At 49.1% G+C, this 8,696-nt stretch overlaps 1 pseudogene; it reads left to right on the top strand.

The window, feature by feature from the left end:
• Positions 1–7,899: 7,899 nt before the first annotated feature.
• Positions 7,900–8,445, top strand: LOC100412785 (interferon-induced transmembrane protein 3 pseudogene; annotated as a pseudogene).
• The last annotated feature ends 251 nt before the right edge of the window (positions 8,446–8,696 follow it).

Genomic DNA, 8,696 nt, shown 5'->3' on the forward strand with positions numbered 1-8,696 from the left:
GTAATTTTTTTGTACTTTTTGTAAAGGCTGGGTTTCACCATGTTGGCCAGGCTGGTCTCAAACTCCTGACCTCAAGTGATCTGCCTGCCCTGGCCTCCCAAAGTGCTGGGATTACTGGCGTGAGCCACCACACCCAGCCTTTTCTTATTTTTATTTTTGAGACACAGTCTCGCTCTGTCACCAGGCTGGAGTGCAGTGGCACTTGTATGTTTTGTAGAGACTGGGTTTCACCATGTTAGCCAGGCTGGTCTCGATCTCTTGACCTCGTGATCCACCCGCCTCGGCCTCCCAAAGTGCTGGGACTACAGGCATGAGCCACCGCACCCGGCCTTAAGTTTTTAAAATTATTTTTTAATAGATAGGTCTCACTATGTTGCCCAGGCTGGTCTTGAACTCCTGAACTCAAGTAATCCTCCTGCCTCGGGCTCCCAACGTGCTGGGATTACAGGGATGAGCCCCCACGCTGGGCTTGGGTACTGTTTTGCAGATCAGGTGAGTCTAAGGTTTCATCTCAGGACACACTGCTGGGCAGAGCTGGCCTTCCTCCGTGACCCTGGCAGGCAAGGAACCCAAATACTGCTGCCCCTGGGAGCCAGTGCCCCGGGGTATGGCCGTGCTTCCCTGCTGGGCAACAGGGCCGCCACGTGGTGGGCTGTTTTGGTGCAGTCTCCATGGTAAGGATGGAACTAGCTGGGCACACAGCATCCTGGCAAGGCCACAGGTTTCAGGGGCAGCCCCCCCGAGGGATCATTTCCTGGCCGGAGCAGGGTTGGGCAAAGAGGCTGCAGGCTCATTTGCTCACCCAGATCCTGCAGCCCAACCTTGAGCCCAGCTGGAGGTGCCAGGGCAGGGCTGTTGTGGTAGCCTGGGGCCTCTGCACCCCCATTCTTCACCACCACATCTTCTCTCAGCCTTTCCCTCCAAGACCTCTGGGGCCACTCCAGCCCCCAACCCTGCCTGGCTGGCCTGAGCCTCACCCTGAAGGCTCTGTCACACTCATTCATCCATCCAACAAGTGTGTATTAGAGCCTGGTGCTCGGTGATCTTCCAGTGACCCCGGGTTCTAGCAGCAAACAAGACAAGGTGTCTGCCCTGGTAGGTCTGAGGGGCCGTGTGCTGAGGGCATTTTTGACAGTGTGTGTGTTGGGATGGTGCAGCCACAAATAACTGGAAATTCAGACGCCAGCAAAGGAGACATTATCTTGTGTAATCAGAAACCCAGAACTGCTGTGTACCGCAGGCTGGACACCAGCAGGCCTGAAAGCTTCGGCTTGCAGTGGGCACTTGGGGCCGGGGTGCCTGGCTTAGCCTGGCGGGCTTCTCACTCTGCTCCAGCTGCAGCCATTAGCCGGGTGTGAGCCCAGAAACCTTGCTGGTGGCAGCAGGAGGCGGAGCCTGAGCAGCGCCGGGTACATGTGTGTGCACGTGCGTGTGCACATGCGTGTTGTGTGTCCACAGGTTTGTGCTCATGTGTCGCACATACACTCCCGTGTGCTCCAGTTCGTTGATGTGTCTGCATGGATAAGAGTGTGAGTGGCCTTTGTGTTCGTGTGTGTGCACATGTTGCTGCATGTGTGCATGTGAGGTCAGGGTGTGCAGCCTGTGCCAGGCCAGGGGCTGCCGGCTGCAGGAAGGTGAGCTCATGTGGGCCTCCTGCCTCCTCCCACTTCCCTCCTCTTCTTTGCAGCAACGTTCCTGGAAAGCGCTAGGTCTGTGGTGCATCAGGCAGCTCCCAGAGGTCGCAGGAGATGGCAGCCTCCTGAGTGCCAGCGGGCCTTGTCTCTAGCAGGGGTGTGAAGAGGCTTGCTCTCCAGGAAGGCCTTGCAGCCTCATAGGGGAACAGGGTGGAGGTGACCGGCATGGCAGCCCTGTGGGACTCCGTCCGAGGCCAAGCTGGGGCCGTCTTCAGGCAGGAGGCGCAGGCGATGGCTCCGGTGGCTGAGGAGGGTGTGACCCACTGTGCCTGAAGGTCAGTGGGCAGTGACGAGGTCACCTCAGCTACCAGCTGGGCACTGGCCTGGACGGGTGCAATGACGGCTCTGTCCATACTCTGAGTTCTTTCTTTTTTTTTTTTTTTTTCCTGGCACTGATTGTTTTCTGTGAAAATGGCAGAGAACAGGTTCAGTTTCTTTTTTTTTTTTTTTTTTGACAGAGTCTTGCTCTGTTTTTTTTTTTTTTTTTTTTAGAGAGAAAAAGAGAAAAAGAAGGGGAAAAAAAGAAAAAGAGGGAAAAAGGAATATTACTTCATTCCTAAAATGGGTTTCAATAATGGCCGATCAATATTTTGAGTGTTTAAAGTGGTTAATGCATATTTTATGTGTTTAAAATGGAGACCTCTATTGTGTTTATTTGTTCTGGCTCTGAGTTCAAGTCCTGGATATCGTTATCAATTTGTTGTCTCGTTGAATCTAAATCTCATTATGTGTCTTATGTATCTGGGTGTTAAGATCTCTTATTGTTACATTAATCCTTTTACCCTTGCATCCTTGTAGCTTTGAAATCTATTTTATTAAGTGTGAGAATTGCAACTCCTGCTTTTTATGTATTTATTTTTGCTCTCCATTTGGTTGGTGAGTTTTTTTCCATCCCCTTGTTTTGAGTCTTTATATATCTTCAGATATATCGTTAGATTTTGTGGATAATGTATATTTTGTGTGTTTAAAATGGAGAGCTCTATTGAGTTTATTTGTTCTGGATCTTAGTTCCAGTCCCGGGTATCGTTATCAATTTGTTGTCTCGTTGAATCTAAATCTCATTATGGGTCTTATGTATCTGGGTGTTAAGATCTCTTATTATTACATTATTCCTTTTACCCTTGTATCCTTGTAGCTTTGAAATCTATTTTGTCAAATGTGAAAATTGCAACTCCTGCTTCTTATTTATTTATTTTTGCTCTCCATTTGGTTGGTACATTTTTGGTTTTTTTTTTCCAACCCTTTATTTTGAGTCTATGTATATCTTTGGATATACCGTTAGATTTTGTCTGTGTCTTTTGATTGGGAGATTTGGTCGATTTAAATTTAGGGTTGCTGCCATTTGTCATTAACTGGCTATTTTGTCCTTTTGTTGATAAAAATTCTTCTTTATGTTAATGCTCTTTACTTTTTGGTGTATTTTTAGAAAGGGTCATACTGGTTGTTCCTTTCTGTGTATAATGCTTCTTTTAGAAGTTCTTGTAAAGCAGGCCTGGTGGTAATAAAATCTCTGAGTACTTCCTTGTTCCTAAAATATTTTATTTTTCCTTCAAATGTAAAGCTTAAATTGGCAGGATATGATATTCTGGGATGAAAGTTCTGTTGATTAAGTATATTGAATATTGGCCCCCACTCTCTTCTAGCTTGTAGGGTTTCCGTTGAGAGATCTGCTGTAAGCCTAATAGGCTTACCTTTATGGGTGACTTGATCTTTCTCTCTGGCTGCCCTTAATATTTTCTCCTTCGTTTCAATCTTGGTGAATCTAACGATTATGTGCCTTGGGGTTGGTCTTCTTGAGGAATATCTTTGTGGTGTTCTCTCTATTGCCTGGGGTTGAATAGTGTCCTGCTTTGCTAAATTAGGAAAATTTTCCTGGATAATGTCCTGGAGAGTATTTTCGAGCTTGACTTCATTCTCTCCGTCACATTCAGATACACCAATCAAGCGTATATTAGGTCTTTTCACATAGTCCCATATTGCTTGGAGATTTTGCTCATTCCTTTTTATCTTTTTTTCTCTATTCTTGTCTTGTCGTTTTGTTTCATTAAGTTGATCTTCGACCTCTGATACCCTTTCTTCTGCTTGATCCATTCGGCTGTTTAAGCTTGTACATATTTCACTAAGTTCTCGTGTTGTATTTTTCAACTCCATAAGTTCATTTGTATTCCTCTCTATATTGTCTATTCTTTTCAACATTTCATCTAACCTTTTTTCCAAGTTCTTAGTTTCTTTACATTGGGTTAGAACAAGTTCCTTTAACTCCCAGAAGTTTCTTATCATCCACCTTTTAAAGCCTACTTCAGATAATGGAACACAGTCCTTTTCCATCAGGGCTTGTTCCGTTACTGATGAGTCCTCTTCCATCAGGGCTTGTTCCGTTGCTGATGGGTTCTGATTTTGAGTATACTCAGCCTTCTTAGGCTGTTTTTTTCCCTTCATTGTAGATGAACCGCCTTTCTAATTAGTTTTCTGAGTCGACGTCCGACTTATTGATTCCCAGTGCTGGGATCCGAGCAACCCACTATGGCAGCCTAAATAGCAGCGGTAAGACTGATGGTGCTCTTCTGCCCGGGAATCTCTGGTCTGGCTTCCCTCTTGAGTCCGCAACAAGCGGCTCTGACTTCCCGGAGCTCCAAACTCCGGTCAGTAGGGGAAGCGGTCCCGTTGGCTCTGCATGAAGAGCTGCTGCGCCGAGACGCCGGCAAAACCGCTGCGGCGGCCACAAGAGTCGCGCTGGCGACCCGTGGGGCTCCTCCACTGGGAATCGGCTGATCGGTGAGTGATGAAAATTCGTCTAATGATGTGGCGTCGTCTCGTTCTCTGAGCTTTCACTGGGAGCTACAATCCTGAGCTGTTAGTGGTCAGCCATCTTGGATCATGGACCAGCCTTTGTGTTCGTGTGTGTGCACATGTTGCTGCGTGTGTGCATGTGAGGTCAGGGTGTGCAGCCTGTGCCAGGCCAGGGGCTGCCGGCTGCAGGAAGGTGAGCCCATGTGGGCCTCCTGCCTCCTCCCACTTCCCTCCTCTTCTTTGCAGCAACGTTCCTGGAAAGCGCTAGGTCTGTGGTGCATCAGGCAGCTCCCAGAGGTCGCAGGAGATGGCAGCCTCCTGAGTGCCAGCGGGCCTTGTCTCTAGCAGGGGTGTGAAGAGGCTTGCTCTCCAGGAAGGCCTTGCAGCCTCGTAGGGGAACAGGGTGGAGGTGACCGGCATGGCAGCCCTGTGGGACTCCGTCCGAGGCCAAGCTGGGGCCGTCTTCAGGCAGGAGGCGCAGGCGATGGCTCCGGTGGCTGAGGAGGGTGTGACCCACTGTGCCTGAAGGTCAGTGGGCAGTGACGAGGTCACCTCAGCTACCAGCTGGGCACTGGCCTGGACGGGTGCAATGACGGCTCTGTCCATACTCTGAGTTCTTTCATAATAACCTCGAATGGCATGTGCTGGAAGGAGGGCAGAGATCAGCCTGGGAGAGCAGTTCCTGCCAGGGAGGAAGGAGAGACGTGGCCCTGCCCCATTTGTTTCTTTCTTTTATTATTATTATTATTATTTTATTTTTTATTTATTAAAAAAATTTTTTTTTTTTTTTTAAAGATGGGGTTTCACCATGTTGGTCAGGCTGGTCTTGAACTCCCAACCTCAGGTGATCCGCCCACCTTGGCCTCCAAAGTGCTTGGATTACAGGCGTGAGCCACCACACCTGGCCTGTTTCTTCAATAGTTTGACATTGAGGAGGCACAGGGTCCAGCCCCACAGGGTCTAGTGGGTGTTCTTTTGTGTGGGGAGAGACAGACTGCAGAAAAGAAAGACACAAGGACAGAGAGATAAGAATTCAGCTGGGCCGGGGGACCACTGCTGCCAAAGGGCGGAGTCCAGCAGTGGCCCAAATGCCTGGACCAGCTGATATTTACAAGGCAGGGGGCAGGGCTGGAGAGTGACTCATCTGACATGATGGGTAGGGGTTAAGCAAGTCACATACGTATGATATGCGGGGCCACGTGGGTACAGTACAGAGCGCCCCTCCCTCTCAGGCAGCCAATGCAAGGAGGGGAGGCACATATGTCAGTATCTTTCTATGCACAAAGGCTTTTAGGATTCCTCTATTCTTACTTCTCACAGCTTCTAAGAACTTACAAGGGAGCATTGGGTGGGAAAGCGGAACATGAAAGTGGACGAGGGTGGTGACCACCGGAGCACAGCACCATGGAGAGGGTTTAAGCCCCTGGATGTCTACGGGTCGGCCTGGCTAGTGTCAGACCTTCCTCAAGAGCCGGCAGAGCAGAGTGTTCTCTGAACTCTGCGGTGAGAGGGAAACTCCCCCTCACGGCCTGCTAAGTAACAGGTGCCTCCCCAGAAGCTGGCGTTACCGCAAGGCCTGCCCGCTAAGTAGCAGGCACCTTCCCAGGCGCTGGCATTACCGCAAGGCCTGCCCGCCAAGTAGCGGGCACCTTCCCAGGCGCTGGCGTTACTGCAAGGCATTTACTGTCACCTCCTGATCACTTCTCACAGCGTCCCTTCAGTTCCAAATTATATTTCACCAGATTATGTCTATACTAGAAGATTAAAATGTTGATGCAGGGGAACCCCTCAAGAGCCAAGCCAAGGGCCTGAAGTCTCAGCCTGTTCTCATGTATAGAATTAGAAAAGAATTAGCGCCATAGTTATTCCTGTATATAATCATAAAATAATCACCTAGCTATTCTTGTGCAATCTTAAATATATATACATCTATATAATCATATAATCTTTAATCTTTCTAATAAGTCTCTAGTCAAGAAGCATGGGACTGAAGTGGCGTTGGAAAAGAGTGACCCTAAGGCAGGCTGCTCTAAGCCTCTGTGACGCCGGCATAAGGGCTGCCGGAGGGCGCCTTGGCCGTGCGGCAGCGCCAGCGCTGGGAAAGCCCCGCTGTTTAGCCAGCTAGGGGAGGAGATGTCCAAGATGGCTGAGATGTCTCCTTCGTTGGGGGAGTTAGATCACTCTGCTTCTCCTTGCTCTTGTGGCGGACCTGACGCTGTCAGGAGGCCGCAGACATCCAGGGACTTAACTGTCTCTGCGTGGTGTTGTGCCTCAGCAGTCACGTTCCGTGGCTGCTTTCCAGTTCTGCTTCTGCACCTGGTTCCTCTTTCTTGTGGAAGATGAGAAGTAGTAATAGTCACATAAATCTTAGCGACCTTGCTATTTCTTGACAGGTATGAAAAGGTGCTGACGCCTCAGGTTTTCTGCCGCCTCGGCTTCTTCAAAGTCTTGGACCCCTGTCTCCAAGACACGCGATTTACCCGGCCCTATCACTGACCACCACGACCTCACCCTACCTGCCCTACCCCTTGCTTTGTACGCAGTAAAAGAGTGTCCAGGCACTCAGGGCCACTGCCGCTCTCCCAGCTTTGGTAGCAGCGGACCCCCGGGGCCCAAACACTTTTTTCTCCATCTCTGTGTCTTGTGTCTTTATTTCCACAGTTTCTCGTCTCCACACCTGCAGGGAGGGACTCATAGGACCTTGTAGGGCCGGACCCTATATGTCCCTACACATACTAAAGACTAATAGAGAATAATGACGCAGTAAGATTATATAATTACGTGATTGTATCGAATATCTATTTGGTGTCATTTCTTTTTTTTTTTTTGAGACGAAGTTTCGCTCTTGTTACCCAGGCTGGAGTGCAATGGCGCGATCCGGGCTCACCGCAACCTCTGCCTCCTGGGTTCAGGCAATTCTCCTGCCTCAGCCTCCTGAGTAGCTGGGATTACAGGCGCGTGCCACTGTGCCCAGCTAATTTTTTTGTGTTTTTAGTAGAGATGGGGTTTCACCATGTCGACCAGGATGGTCTCGATCTCTTGACCTCGTGATCCACCCGCCTCAGCCTCCCAAAGTGCTGGGATTACAGGCGTGAGCCACCGTGCCCGGCCATGGTGTCATTTCTATAACTAAGTAATCCGTAAATGCTTCATTCTGTAACTGACTAATAGTTATTTATTACGCTGGGACAGACTGTGCCTTCAGTCTCTTGCCGCGGCACCTGGGCAACTTCCTTCCCACAGAGGCCTAATTGCTTTTAAATTATACAACATTTCTTGTATAAATTCCCTTTGGTAACATTTTCACGACTTTCATAGACAATCTTCAACTTTCTGACCTGTAAACGTCCCTTTCTTTAATCAGCCAGTTATTCTATTTCAGCACAAGAATTTACCATTAAAGATTCTTTTTTATGAGTCTTCCCTGGACACCATGAACCACACGGTCCAAACCTTCTTCACTCCCGCCAGCACCAGTCGTCCCCCGAACTATGAGATGCTGAAGGAGGAACATGAGGTGGCTGCGCTGGGGGCGCCCCACAACCCTGCGCCCCCGACATCCACCGTGATCCACATCCGAAGTGAGACCTCCGTGCCCGACCACGTCGTCTGGTCCCTGTTCAACACCCTCTTCATGAACTCCTGCTGCCTGGGCTTCATAGCGTTCGCCTACTCCGTGAAGTCTAGGGACAGGAAGATGGTTGGCGACATGACCGGGGCCCAGGCGTACGCCTCCACCGCCAAGTGCCTGAACATCTGGGCCCTGATTTTGGGTATCATCACGACCATTCTGCTAATCATCATCCCAATACTGATTCTGCAAGCCTATCAGTAGATCAGAGGAATCATCCCGGCCAGGGGCTCTCCCACGTACTCCAGCTTCCATTCCTCGCCCTGCCCCCAGCCGATCCTGTATCAGCCTTTTTCCCTCACACACTTTTCCACAGTTATGTTCAATAAAGTGCACATGTTCCTGGGAAAAAAAAAAAAAGATTCTTTTTTACATAAATTGTAGTTTTTCTTTTTGTCAAAGACAATAACTGTTCTTTTCCAAAACAAACTTCTTTCATGTCTGTGGACCAGACTGCCTAAGGCCATGAGATCAGAAGTTAGGATGATACACGTTACACTGTTTACTTTTGGCAAACTTCAGAAATAAGTCCTGTCCTGCATTTGGGCCGCCTGCAGGTTACTGGGTTAAGGATTTTTGAC

Source organism: Callithrix jacchus, chromosome 16 (genome assembly GCF_049354715.1).
Source record: "Callithrix jacchus isolate 240 chromosome 16, calJac240_pri, whole genome shotgun sequence".
NCBI lineage: Eukaryota > Metazoa > Chordata > Mammalia > Primates > Cebidae > Callithrix > Callithrix jacchus.